The sequence below is a fragment of the Heterocephalus glaber genome, unplaced genomic scaffold, assembly GCF_053883595.1.
Source record: "Heterocephalus glaber isolate CG9 unplaced genomic scaffold, H.glaber_assembly_v1.0 deba00001577, whole genome shotgun sequence".
Classification (NCBI taxonomy): Eukaryota; Metazoa; Chordata; class Mammalia; order Rodentia; family Bathyergidae; genus Heterocephalus; species Heterocephalus glaber.
In genome coordinates this window covers 9,812,400-9,826,956 of record NW_028258358.1, presented here as the reverse complement: position 1 = coordinate 9,826,956, position 14,557 = coordinate 9,812,400, and the positions used below count along the sequence as shown (strand labels likewise).

Here is a 14,557-nt window from a genome sequence, read left to right as displayed (position 1 = left end):
AGCTGGACCCTGATTGCCAGTACTCATAAAAAAGTTTTCTTCCATTTCATCTCATTCCTCTTGTCTTCCTTTTATTTAGTGTCAATAAGTCAAAATTGGAAAGGCCGCATTGTACAAAAATGGTGTCACCTTCTATTGTCTATCTCATATGAAATGCTCAGTTATACTGGATGAATTTTTACCTTATTCCAAAATGCTCTTTAAAAAGGGATTAAAAACTCCATATGTATCAATCCTAAGAGATCAGCCCAATCAGCTGTGAAAGGGATTGTGTAGTTGGAGACATCCATACTCTGTAATGGCTCATAACTCACCATGTGCCAGAGCTCGTGCTAGGTGCTAAGAATATGAAGGGCCATAAAACATGGGCTGTAGGCAGATAAGGAAAGAGGCATCATAGCTAAGCCCAAAGGAAGGCCAGAGTGTATTCTGGTTCAGTTTATTTTCTTCATGAAGTTCTTCAAGGTGTCTTTAAAAATACCCTACATATTTTAAAATTTATGCTTTAGTCTTTTAAAAGTACTTTTACTCTTATGAGAAAAATCTTTATTTGAGCGTTGTTCTGCAAGTTTTTTCTTTCAAAAATTTTTAAACATTTATTGCCATTAAATGTATGTGATGCCCTTTAAAGGCATTATCTCATTTAATCAACCAGTTCATTGATAGTTACTTATGATATTTAAATGTCAATTAATTTTTACTTCTGTAACTTCAGTTTCTCAAAGGCAATAAGCTTTGTTTTGCAGAAAATAACTTTCATGGGCAATATTTACACATGTATCTTTCTTATAAGTGTATTACTTGATAGAGACTTTAAAGTTCTTATTTTTTAGTGAATTCTTGTATCTTTTATTTGGCTCCCTTTCTTCCTCTAGGTAACAATAGTATTCCATTTGTCTGTAACCCACATCATCAGAACTATTATATATCCTTTTATTTTTTTCTCCATGTCCACTTTAGGAAGACAAAGTTTTCTTGTTCACTTTTTGTAAAAGTGAGATTAAATTTTTTTCTTTCATTTTCAATCAGTACTGCTTAAGGGAAATCCTTTTATGAGCTTCTACAGCTGTAATCCATTAAAAATGTTGTGTAGTATTCTGAGAAACAATTATATTCTAGTCTGTTTATTCATTTATTGATGGGGGGGAGTACTTTGTTTCTAGTTCTTGCCACTAAAGTCAATGTTGTAATGTCTTTAGAGCTAAATCCTGATAGACCTAGGGAATAAATTCCCAGGGAGAGGGACAAATAGACAAGTGATTTAATTTTCATAAATGTCACATCATTACTTTTTTTTTTTTGAGTTTGACAAAATTTATTGGTTATTTTAGTAAAGACATCTCAGTCGTTTCTCTCCTCATCTTAACCTTAGATTAGTATTTCATTTGGGTCAAGAAAAGAGTATGTAGGAGAGGGATGTTATTTTAACAGTAAAGTGGACAAAAATGAACAGTTTGCCTACATAAAAGTAAAGTTAAAGTTAAATTCATGTATCTTGGTATAATTAAATCATGTAAGAACTAATAGTTCTGTATATATTTCCATTGTTTTACTTGGGGCTTAATCTAAACTTTAATGTAAAAAAACAACTTATTAGGCATATGTGCAGGTTTCTTCTCTGAAGTTACTATTAAAAAAGATCAGCAAGTAACTACCACCAATAAAATAGTCTGAAGCTGCCTCCAAATTTAACATTGTAGAAATTCTGAAGGAAATCACTGTATCATTTTTCTTTTGTCTGTGACTGTGCTTTCAAAGATGTGTTTAACTGTCACTTTAAAAAAGTCCGTATACAATACAAAAATACAAAACACCCTACAGTACACAAATCTAACAGTATATGTGATGAACAATTCTATAAAATGTGTTTGAAGATGCATTTTCTTTCATTTTCAGTACCTACAATAAGCCCAGGCCACTGGGCAGTATGTATACACTTAAACCATATAATTGTTCTAATAAGGAATTCTGTAGTGAGTTCAATTCAAATTGGATTTAACAACTTAGTAATGTAAATGTGTAGACAGAGTTACAGAAAATGCATCTTATTGTCTTCCATCTTCTACAATTTAAAATTTTTTGTGTGTTTATACCTTTAAAAAAATAAAAAATACTTAAACAGTATGTACATTTAAATTTTTGGTGGTGGTTTTTATTTTAAAAGAAACAGCTTCCTTATGATTTTCCTCAAGTTCTGGTGGAAATGCTTACAAGAATTACCTAATAAACAAACAAAAACCAAGAGAAGCACATTCAAAATACTGATTTACTTTGGTAGCAAATGGCTGTTCTTTGAAGACCAATGAAGGTAGAAAAGACCATTAAAGTGAAATGGGCTATTTCAAATACGATACTTCACATAGAAATTTTTTTAAAAAATTATTTTTAGTAAAAGAGCTAAGCATCTGTATCCATTGATAGCAATGCAATACCTAATAATATGATAACAAAAAAAAATGCCCATAAAGAAAAAAACTATTTAAATTTTATCTAAATTTACTTTCAGTCAATAGTCCAGCAACATTTTCCTTTCAATACAATATTCCCCCTTTATAAGGCTGTTCCTGGGAGCCAGAAAGGCAGTTTAGGTAACGAGGGAGTTAATTTAGGAGTAACTGCTGACAGTTTTAAATAGAGTTATTTTTTGCTTCCCTCTTAATGTGCTAATAGTTGTGTCTCAAAAAATATGCAATTCTTAAAAAGGTACCATTTCTGATTTCTTTATTATCTGTAACCTTTGGGAACTAATCACATGAAACTACAAAATTAGCAAATGTCTTGAAATCTGTATATAAAACAAATTACCTCTAATTTCAAACTCTCATTTATTAGTGTACCACGCAATCTTAAAAAAAATGAAAAATAAAAATAAAAAGCAGCTCCAAAGATTGCCTTATACCATTTTAAAAAAGGAAAGTGTTCCTTTTAACTTTACACTCACCCCACACCCCAATTCAGAACACATCATTTAATTGTCTTGGTCATGGACATTTCCAAGATGAGATTTTATATTTCGTTCCCATAGCTTCTGGTTATCAGAACACCCACGCTTTCTTTTATTGAAAGAGATTGGTCCGGCTGATGTTGGTGTATCCCTCCCAATATTCTTCAACCTCATCTTTGCTTCTGGGGGCATTTCCTCTGGTTCAGTATCTTCATCTTCATTAAAAGCTGCTGCTACTGAAAGGGTTTTTGGAGCAAGAGTTGGAACAGTTTCTTTAGGCTTATTTGATCGAAGTTTGATGGACATAGCTGGTGCTTTCTTTGTTGTCTGACTACCTATGGCAAATCCAAACTCGGAAATCTTTGTCGTCTTTGTTGGGAGGTCTGCAGCTTCTTCTTCAGCTTATCGCTTCTCAGCGCTGCGACTGGAACTTTCCCCTCCATTACTGGAAGAAATAGTCTTAGTTTTCACAGGTTTTTCTGCTTCTTTTTCAGGTCCTCTGGCGCCTCCGGCTCCCTTAGGCTTCTCAGGCTTCTCCTGTCCCGCCTTTACCGGCCGCCATTTTCCTGGCTTCGGCCTCCCCACATCATTACTTCTCAAGGTGATAACAGTTCATTTTTACCAGCAATGCAGACAAGTATCCTTGCCCGGAAACTTCACCAGCAATAGCTGACACTTTTCTATTCTGGTAGTTGTATACTACAGTGGTATCTGATTTTTACTTGAGTTCCTGATTGCTAGTGACTGAAACTTTTCCTATGTTCGTAGGCAAATTGGATTGTTCTAAGAATTGTACTTACATCTTCTTTGGCCATTCTTTTTTTTTTTTTTTTTCTATTTGGTGGTGGTTGTTTTGTGGCTGCATTACAAATCATTTTTTTTAAAACTGATTTTTTTTGGTCTCTTGATTGTTCATCAGATACCTTTGATATGAAGCATTTAATTTTTTTCATTTTTAACTTTTTAAACTTTAGCAATATTTTTGTTGTTGTTAAAGTTCATGTTAGTAAAACAGAATGGTGATGTTTGTTTTGAGAATTTGGTACGTTCACTTAACCTATCTTGATCATTTAAAATCCCATTACCCCTGTCTCCCTTTTCTCCTCTTTCCCCCTAATCCTTTTCTCTCAAAGTTTACCTTCTAGTTTCCTGGCATCTCTCGTTCATTCATTCATTCATTGGTTTTTCATATAAAAGAAAACATGCAATGTTTCTTTCTGACTGGTTTATTTCACTTAGCATGATGGTCACTAGTTCTGGCTGTTTTCTGGCAAATGACATGATTTTACTCTCATGGCTGAATAATATTCATATATGTATCAATTTTTTAATTCATTTATATATTGACAAGCATCTAGCCTGTTTCCAGAACCTAGCTACTGTGAATCATGTTACTATAAACATAGGTATGCATATTATCACTATAGCATATGGTCTTTGATTCTTTTGGGAATATACCCAGAAGAGAGATAGCTGGATCAAGTGATATTTCTACTTTTCGTTTTCAGAGGGATCTTTATACTTTATACTTTCCATAGTGGTACTAGTTTACATTCCCACCAATCATGTAGCTCACCATCTTCACCAGTGTTTACTGTTTGTGTTCTTGATGATAGCAATTTTGATTGCAGTAAGATGCAATGTCAAAGTAGTGTTGGTTCACATTTCCCTAATAGTTAAAGATGTTTAACATTTTTTCATATACTTACTGGATATTTATACTACTACTGTACTTTCAAGAAGTATCTATTCAGTTCATTTGCCCATTTTTTGAGTTATTTATATATTGTAGATATTAGTTATCAGAAAAATAGCTACAATTTTTTTTTCCATCCTGTAGGTTGTCTGTTCATTCTGTTGATTGTTTCCTTTGCTGTGCAGAAGATTTTTAATTTGGTACAATCCTACTTGTTGATTCTTGATATTATTTCCAGTGGTAACAGAATCCTACTCAGGAAGGCTTTGCCTGTGCCTGTAGCTTCAAGTGTTTACCCCTATGTTATTTTCCTGCACTTTCAAAGTTTTTGTTTTATATCTAGGTCATTGATCCATTTTGATTTGATTTCAGTACATGGTGAGAGATAGGGATTTAGTTTCAGGCTTCTTCAAGTGGATATCCAGTTTTCTTAGCACCAATTAAAGAAGCTTTATTCCATCCAGTGTGTGAGCGTGTGTGTGTGTGTGTGTGTGTGTGTGTGTGTGTGTGTGTATATATATTTTTTGAGGTACTGAGGATTGTACTGGTAGCCTTCACATTGACTTACATCCCCAGCCCTTTAAAATTTTTTAATTTTGAAGCAGTGCTGCTGAATTGCTGAATTGTCCAGGCTTGGATTGATTCCACAATCCTCCTTTCTCAGCCTTGCAGAGTGCTGGGATTACAGGGGTGAGCCACAAGACCTGCCTATCCAGCATATGATTTTGTTAAAAATCAGGTGGTTGAAGGTGCATGGGGTTGTTTCTGTGTTTTCTGTTTAGTTGTGTTGGGTTACATGTCTATTTTTGTGTCAGTGCCATGTTGTATTTATTACTATAGCTTTGTAGTATAACTTGCAATCTGATATTGTGATGACTTCAGCATTGCTCTTTTTAGTCAGGAATTCTTTGGCTCTTCTAGATCTTTTATGATTTTATATGAATTTTAGAATTTTTTTTCTGGTTCTGTGAAGAATGTTGTTGATCTTTTTAATAGGCATTGCATTGAATCTGTAAGTTGCTTTTGGTAATAATGCCATTTTCACAATATAAGTTCTTCTGATCGAAGAATGAGGGATGTCTTTCCATTTTCTAATATCCTTTTCAGTTTCTTTCTGTAATTTTCATTGTAGAAGTCTTTTACCTCAGTAGTTAGAGTGATTCCTAGGTATTTAATTTATTTTTGAAGCTATTGTGAATGGAATTGTTTTCTTGATTTCTTTCTTAGGTTCATTAGTGGTGTAGAGGAACATTATTGATTTTTGTGTGTTGGTTTATGTATCCTGTCACTTCTGAATTTACTGTCTGTAAGAGTCTTCTTGTGGAGTTTTTTGGGTCTTCCATGTAAAAAACGATGTAACCTGCCAACAGGGATAATTTTACTTCTTCCCTTATTTGTATCCCCTTTCTTTCTTTTGCTTGATTGCTCTAGCTGAATTTTGAGTAGTATATTGAACAAGAGTGGTGAGAATGAGCACCCTGTCTCATTCCTGGTTTCGGAGGAAATGCTTTCAGTTTTCCCCTGCTCAGTATGATGTAGACTTTTAACATTTTTATGTGAACAATTGTTTTTCCATATGGTGCTCTGATTTAAGGTATTCTCCACTGATAAGATGGATATACAATCTACACCTGTTTAATTTTCTTTTCATTTTGGTCTTTGATTCACTTGGAACTTCTTCAATATGGTATGAAAGGGATATATTTATTTTTTTCAGATATGCACATAGCCATAGCATTGTATCATTTTTGAAGTACCATCTCCTTTTTTTCAGAGAATATAAATACATTTGCTGTACTTGCCATTCTCTTATAGCCTATAGTACCAGATTTAAAAAAAAATAAATAATTTTCTTAGGTATTCTCAGATGTGTAAGTAATGTTACTATATAAGGGTTGTATTATACCTTATATATATTATGTAATTAATATATGAGGGCTGCATATAGCCTCCCACCTCCCCTGGGGAAAAATACATAAAGCCCTGTTGTGATTCTATTTGCGGTTGCAATAAATTACCTGCAATCTTGGGATAATTAACATTTTAATGTTAGTTGTAATGCCTTGTTTTATCCTAGCTGGCTTTCCGGTTGCTCATGTCTTATTTTTTATCTTTTAAGAATATTTACATATATATTTATTTGTAATGGTCATTTTCTCTTCAGTTGAGTTTATTTTTAAATATTTTACAGGTTTTTGGCCACTTTATTGAGATAATATGGTTTTTTTGTTTTAGTCTGCTTGTATAGAATTACATTAATTGATTTTTGAATGTTATATCAGACTTAGATTTGCTTATACAAGGTTTACTTGATCCTGATATTATTTGTAGCTGGATTTTATTTTGTGAAGGTTTGGTAGGTGTTCCCCCCCCCCCCCCACCTTAATGTCTTTGTCTGAGTTTGGTTTCAGGGAATTCCCAGCTTCATAAATTGATTTTGAGAGTTTCACATTCTCTGTTTTCTGGATTACTTTGTGTAGAATTGGTTCATATTTCTTCCTTAAAAGTGTGCAAGAAGTTGGGCATGGTGGTGCAAACCTGTAATCCCAGCACATTAGGAGGCTGAGGCAGGAGGTTTCCAAGTTTGAGCTGGGGAACTTAGTGATTAAGCAAGACCTTTTCTCAAAATAAATAAAAATGGTATGGGACTGTAGCTCAGTGCCAAGGCCCTGGTTTCAACCCCCTCTCCTCCAAAAAAACTGTGGAAGAATTCACCGGAGAATCCATCTGGGTTTGGAGGCTTTTCTTTGATTTGCAGGATGGATTCTGATTGTTTTTTCTTAAGTGAACCTTGTTTGTATTTTTGAATGAATTTAACATTTTTATCTAGTTTGTAGAACTTATTGGTGTGTGTTTTCATTTTCTTATTTTTCTTTTAATGTTTATAGGATGGGGATTGATATTACTCCTTTTAAAAATTCCTGATAGTGATTGCTTGTTACTTTTTCAGTCCAGTCTGGCTAGAGATTTATGTTTTATCAGTATTTTGAAATAACCAGCTTTGGTTATATTATTTTTTTCTAGGGTGCTTTCTCTAACTTAATGTCCTTCCTAATTTTTCATAAATTATTATGTACTGTACAGTACTTCCAAACATTTCCTATTCCCACTCTTTCTCTGTGTTTGCTTCTGGTCTGTATTGACAAATAGAGTATTCAATATTGTTGCACAGATCTTGGATCCTCTGCACCCTTCCTTTGTGTATTCAATTTTTAGTCTGAGTAATTTGTTGATTTATCTTCAGGTTTACTAATTCTTATATTGTATCTCTTTGTAAGCCCAGTTAAGTAATTCTCCATCTTTAACATCATTACTCATCTAGTAGTTTCATATGACTTTTAAAATTTCTTTTTGGATGCTGGGGATTGAGCCCACACCCATGGGAATTCAAGGCAAAAGCCCTGCCATTTAGTCCCTCGTATGACTTCTATTTTTTTTTTTTTTTGGTATTGGGGATCGAACTCCGGTCCTTGCACTTGTGCAGCAGGCGGCAAAACCACTGAGCTAAATCCCTGGCCCTCTCACATGACTTCTAAAATTTTTTTACCACTTACAACTTGCTAAATTTCTGGTTATGCATATTATCCACTTTTTTCCTTTTGATAGTTTTACATTTTAATCACAGTTATCATAAAATATCTCTTTGATAGTTTCAACATTCTTTGCTACTTTGGGGTCTAATTGTATCGACAGCTTTATCTCTTGACAGTGGGTAAGTTTTTTTGCTTAATTTTTGTGTCTTGTAGTTTTTCATAAGCATGTATAAAAACAGGAGAGACCGAGAAGAGTAATTACTATGCTAGGAAATGGACATGTCTTTGATTCTTCAAGGTGTGTTTGTGGAGGGGTAAAATTAGTCAGTTGGTGATTACTAGATTTGTTGAGTTTGCTGTTGAATTGTTATTAGTGATCAAGTCTGCCACAGAGTTTTCTTTTCAGTCTTCCTGTTATGTCCACAACTTTCAGCCAGCCCTGATCTCCAGGGACGCAAGAGGCCTCTCTGTGGTTTTATCTCCTCCATAGGACAGGGTTGAATGTGTGTGTGTGTGTGTGTGTGTGTGTGTGTGTGTGTGTGTGTCTCTGTCTGTGTGTCTGTGTTTATGATTGGGGGCATTTCTCAGTTCTCATACACCAATTGAAGTCTTTGGCAGATCCTTTTTACCCAAGTCTGGGCTGTGACTTGTCAGCATTCCTGCCATTTCTTCCTGTGGTTAACCAAGCTGCCTTGTTAAGTGCAGGCTTTTGAGCAAGTGTATTTCTGATCCTTCCATCATTTTGGCCAAACTCTTTTCATGTCACTGCAAGATTCTGAGCCTGAATGTTACCTGCCTTGACCCAAGAGCAATGTATTTTACCTAGTGTTCAGAGACCGGTGGAATCTGTCTCATTTTTACCTTGTCTCTATAATATACTCTGAGGAGAAGGGTTGAAAGAGGGGTCCTTTGACTCTCTCTTAGTGACAGGTACCATTTTATCTTCGACTAGTGTTAGACTACTTTTGCTTGGATGAATCAGGAGTATTTACTGTCCCCTTCTCTGTGGCATATAGCTTTGCTTCATTTGATAGTACAGTTTGAGATGACGCCAATTTTTATGCTTGTGCCCAAGTAGTAGTTGATCTCTCCGTGCATGCCAGCACTTCCAAGGAGAAGGAAGGTCTCCTGTTATTTTCTAATCTGTTTTTCTCAGCACCTGAAAGAGGGTTGTGCAAATAACACATACATGGCTGTGAACTTTCCTAACAGGCTTCCTGGTATACTGAGTTGCTTGGTTAGCCCACATTCAGGCTTTAAAGCTTAAGATTTTGGTGGGTTTTTTTTTTTAACAGGGTTTTTAAAGTTAAAAAGATTTAATTGTGGTTAAAAACCCATATAACAAATTTTCTCTTAACAATTTTTAGTGTACAGTTTGGTAGTACTAACTACGTCCACATTGTTGTAAAACAGATCTTTAGATCTTTTTCATCTACAATACTGAAATTCCATGTCTGTTGAATACCAGTGCCTTGGTCCCCCACCTGAGAGCCCTTGGCAACTATTATTCTACTTTCTGTTTCTTACCTACTTTTATGACCTGACACATTTCCATTTTCTTAGCCAAATACAATCTCCTGTTTCTCTGTGATGGGGATTACCTTCTGGAATGTTACCTGCTGGAATTCAGTTCGTCTGGTTCCTTGGACTTCAGCGAACTGTTTGGGCTTAAAAACAGTAATTTTGTAGGATCCTCATATAAATATTTTCTTTCTATGCTTACTTATGTTAAATGCATTCATTTTAAAATACCATTGAATTTTTTGATCAGTGCTTTCAAATCTAGTGATTAATCTATTGTTTTTCCTTTAGTTGACAGTTATAAATGATTATATTGAAGGATTTGTTGACATCAAACTATCCTTGCATTGTGAAACAAATCTTGCTTTTTATTTATTATTTTTGTATTGCTTACTTCTCTTTGCAAAATTGGAATGATATTTAGAATATGTATACTTATATTCCAAAGTGGAATTGATCTAATTTCTCTGGATGGTATGCCAGAATTTTGAATAAATATTTTGGTGGTTACATAAATGAGTTGAAAAAGCACTTGTGCCTTTTCATGAGCTGTCACTGGAATTTTCACTTCCTTAGAGGCAGTATTGAATTATATGTAGATATTTAGCTAATTATTGTTATTATTTTTGTAGCCTGTTCTGTGTATTATCCATTAAAGTTTTTTACTCCTTTTTGTACCAAGCTTTAATTAGAAAATTGCTTATTTGCTTTAGGCTATTGATTTTTAATTTTTTGCATCAGGATAGCATATTATATTCTCTAATTTATAATTATATTATAAACATATATAACTTTTGTCTTGTATTTCATATTATTTTTTACTTTTCTTTTTTCTTTAAATGTTCCACAAGCTAGTTTACTATCTTTTTGTCATTGTAGTTAAAAAAAATGTTGGATTTTTCACTAGTTTTGCTCTGTTCTTTCCTTGTTTTCTTGCATGACTTTCAGTTAAAATTTCAGTTATGACTTACAGTTTTAATTCTGTGCTTTCCTCTTTTCTTTTAGTTTTTAAAAAACCTAACCATGAAGACATTAAAGTTATAAATACTATTCTGACAAGTTCTTTGCCCTGTATTATATATTTATATTTAGAAATTGGAACCTGTAAAAAATTCTGATTTTTAAACTATTGTAATAATCTTTGTGGCTAAGCAATAGTTAATTTTATAAATGTTCTGTAGAGATTTGATCAGAGGCATCTTGTCTTTTGAGGAATATGATGTTCCATTTTAATCTACTGAGTATTGATTTGCTTTAAATCCTTCTATGTTCTAGTTATTTTTGGTTTATTCGCTGAATTGGTATGCTGAGCTCTACATTTTAACTGTTTGTTTTTGATGTATTTGAGATTGAACCCAGGATCTTCATACTAAGCTACATCTCTGGCCCTTTTGTTTTTATTTTGAGACACCATCTTGCTAAGTTGCTCAGATTCTGCTGGAATTTGTGATCCTCCTGCCTCAGCATCCCACAGTTCTGGGATTATAGTCATGCACCACCACACCCATATTGAATGCATTTTAATCAAATTTTTATCTTCTGTTGCATTTTAAAATTTATTTTTAAAAATTGCGGTGAAGTGTAAGTAACTTAGAATTAACCATTGTAGCTATTTTTAGGTGTATAGTTCAGTGATGTTAAAGTATATTCATGTTGCAGCGCAACAGATCTCCCTGTTGGCCAGTTGAGTGTCTTCTTTAGAACAATTTTTGTTTAAATCTTTGGTGCATTTTTAGAGTTGTTGAATTGTAGTCATTCTTTACATAGATCAGTGATGGCTTTTAGAGCTTTGGGCAGTACAACCTACTGCCGCATGCATGGCATAGGTCCACCACCAGTGATCTAGATATTAGCACCTTGTCAGTTGTGTAATTTTTTGATGTTTACTCCTATTCTGTGGGGGTTACCTTTCTACTTTGTTAATAGTGTCCTTTGATGAACAAAAGTCTTTAATTTTGATATAGTCCAATTTTTTTTTGGTCTATCCTTTTGGTGTCTTTGTTCTGCTTTTTCCTAAACATTTTATAGTATTACCTCATTCAGTTTTTTCATAGCACTTGCTCTGTGTATTTACCTCTATATTGCTCAATACATTAGCTTCCTAAAGATTATTAAATTGTTTACTTTATTAAATTGTTTATTTTTTCTACTAGATGCATTCAATTCATAATTCATCCCAGATTGATTTTTTTCTTTCTTTTTTGGGGGCGGTACTGGGGATTGAACTCAGGGCCTTCTTTATATCCTAAACCATTTTTTTATCTAATTTTGAGATAAGTTTTCACCAAGGTGTACTTAATTGCCCAGGCTGGGCTCAAATTTATGATTCTTTTCAACCTCCCAGAGTGCTAGGATTACAGGCGTGTACTACCATGCCTGGATCTTCATTTTCTTCATCTTTTTTCTTTTTAAGGTTTTATTCAGGCAGTTACTTTTCTTCTTATTTAGATTTGTTTGTTTTTTGCTATAGAGTAATTTTTTTCTTTTTCTTTGTCTGGATTTTCCTTTTAATCTCTGCTTTTTAGTAATCACATTTAGTATAATTATATCTGTGATTGATTTTCTTAAGATTTTGGAATTAGTTATTTTTTAAACTTTTCTACTGCTTATTTTTTCAAATTGGTGTGTATTTCCTGTTCTTTCCTACTTGACCTCTATCAGTTTGGAATATATGCTGGGCTATGCTGCATGATAGCGGTCACTTTTCTTTCTCTAGCTTTACTTTTATAGCCATCACCAGCTCATACTATAATGATGTCTATGTTTCCTTTCCTTAAGCCACCTGTGTGAAAAAACTTGTACTGTACTGCCACCAGCGAACATTTTAGTGACAGATGCACACATTTTTGATGTCTGCAGTGTGAATGGCCCCTCTTAGTTGGGATGCCCTTGGTATATGTATCTTGCACCACAGAGTATATGCACTACTTATATTTAGAGGTACATTTCTCTTTACTTGAAAGCAATTCAACACAGTGAGAACTCTAAATTCCTTCCTTACCTCTCCCACCTGATGGGAGCTTTGGTGCACTTTGCTCCACTGTTCTCTTGCTTTTATCTGCTCATTTTTGCTGAAATTTTTCCTACGTTTTTTTCTCAGAAATCCTTTTGCAGGTCCTTCTTAGTGATTATTCTGCATATACTCAGGTCATTCATTTTTGGTATGATTATTTACATAATGGCTTATTTCCCATTACTTTTTCATTTTTTCCTATATTCTTAGCTGGAGTTTTCAGCACTGCTCTGATTCATTTGTTATTTGGCTAGGATGATTCAGTATTTTCAATAGAAGGGCTGTGTTAATATAATTATCAATGTATTCTTGTTTACCCTTAAATATACTCAAATATTTCTCACTAAGTTGAGTGAATAGTGCCTGGGTTCTGTTTCTTTTTTTCCTCAGTTCACTAGAGAGACCTATCACCATCTTCCTAGACCTCTTGTTTATAGTACAAGTCCGATTGCTATTGTGATTATGTTTCCTTTGTATTCTCAGTGAATTGATTCCCTAATCTTCCTTTTCCAGCAGTCTAACCTTCACTTCTCTTCACAGTGATACTGAAAGCTGTATATATACTGTTTCATCCTTCTTCAACTAGGATAAAGTAGTTAGGTGTAAACTAAGGTGTGCTGGAATTTGTTTTTGGTAAAATGGGACAGATACTCAAAAATGGCCGACTTACTGTTTGAGGCTATAGACTCTTTTTTGTTTGGTTTGGTTATTGAGACTGTGTACTTCAGACTAGCCTTAAACTCACTATATTGTCTAAGCTAGCCGCGAACTCTCCATCATCCTCCTGCTTCAGCCTCCCAAGTGCTGGGATTACAGGTGTGTGCCACCATGCCTAGCAACTGTAGAATCTACTTTGCAAGAATGAATTGAAAGCATGAATTGAAAGCATGAGCATGCGTTTCAGAAGAAACTCATCATAGTAAGTCTTATGGAAATGTGTTCTTCATGGCCTTTTGAACAATTGAACCAACCAGCTAATCTACCTCCAGAGAAATAAATCTGTCGGGTTATTTTTCATTATAATTAATGCATTTCTGATGGTTATAGTAATAGCTTGCTTTTTATTTTGAACGATTTGCGTGTATAAATATTTTGTTTTTAAAAATTATCTCGGGAATTTTGGGTTTTTGCTAGTGCATGACAAAAAAATGTACATTTCTCATCAATCCTTATTTATTAATGACCCTTTGAATCTGCAGTTGTATTGAGAGCAGGCAGTTAAAATATGTACATTATATTTCATCTGTTTCTTTTTATTTTTTAGTTTCCTCTTATTCATGTTTGGTCTTCGGGATTTGTTTTCCAATTACTGTATCTTTTCATTTCTTTCCTTTAAAAAACTTGTAATTTTACTTTCTTCTTTGGGTGGCATGTGTGTTTGTTTATAAATGTATGCATGCAGCTGTTTGCAAATTCTTACAGTTAAGGTCATTGGGAAAGTTGATTTGTAAACTAGTTGGAGATGACAGTATATCAAAAGGAGTTATTTCCATTTTTATATCCAATTTTGAAACTTTATTTACCGTAATTTAATGAATTTAAGGCACCTGAGAATGCATTTCTCCTTCTTTGCCGCACTCTACCCACCTTCAGAGCTGTCTTCCACATTGTCCTTCATCCTCTTATCAACCAAGAAATGGGTTAACACCTGGATAGACAGTCACAGGATTCCTAAGGGTTTTTACTTAGAAAAAAACTGAGCTTTCCTTTGCAGCTCAAGTGAAGTGCATATAGACAATACTGTATGATATTTGTTTCTTCAGAGACTTAGGAATTTTATTTGATAGAACTAACTATATAGTATGTTCCATAATATATCAAATTCACAAATGGTCATATGATAGAACTTG

General features: G+C 33.9%; 1 protein-coding gene and 1 pseudogene across 12 annotated transcripts in view; one reads left to right on the top strand and one right to left on the bottom strand.

The window, feature by feature from the left end:
• Positions 1–14,557, top strand: part of Klf12 (KLF transcription factor 12) — a 663,664-nt gene that overhangs the window by 228,264 nt on the left and 420,843 nt on the right. The window lies entirely within an intron of this gene.
• On the bottom strand, positions 618–3,556 carry LOC101718539 (PEST proteolytic signal-containing nuclear protein pseudogene; annotated as a pseudogene). The gene has a single exon (XR_015443730.1). The product of XR_015443730.1 is annotated as a PEST proteolytic signal-containing nuclear protein pseudogene (transcript).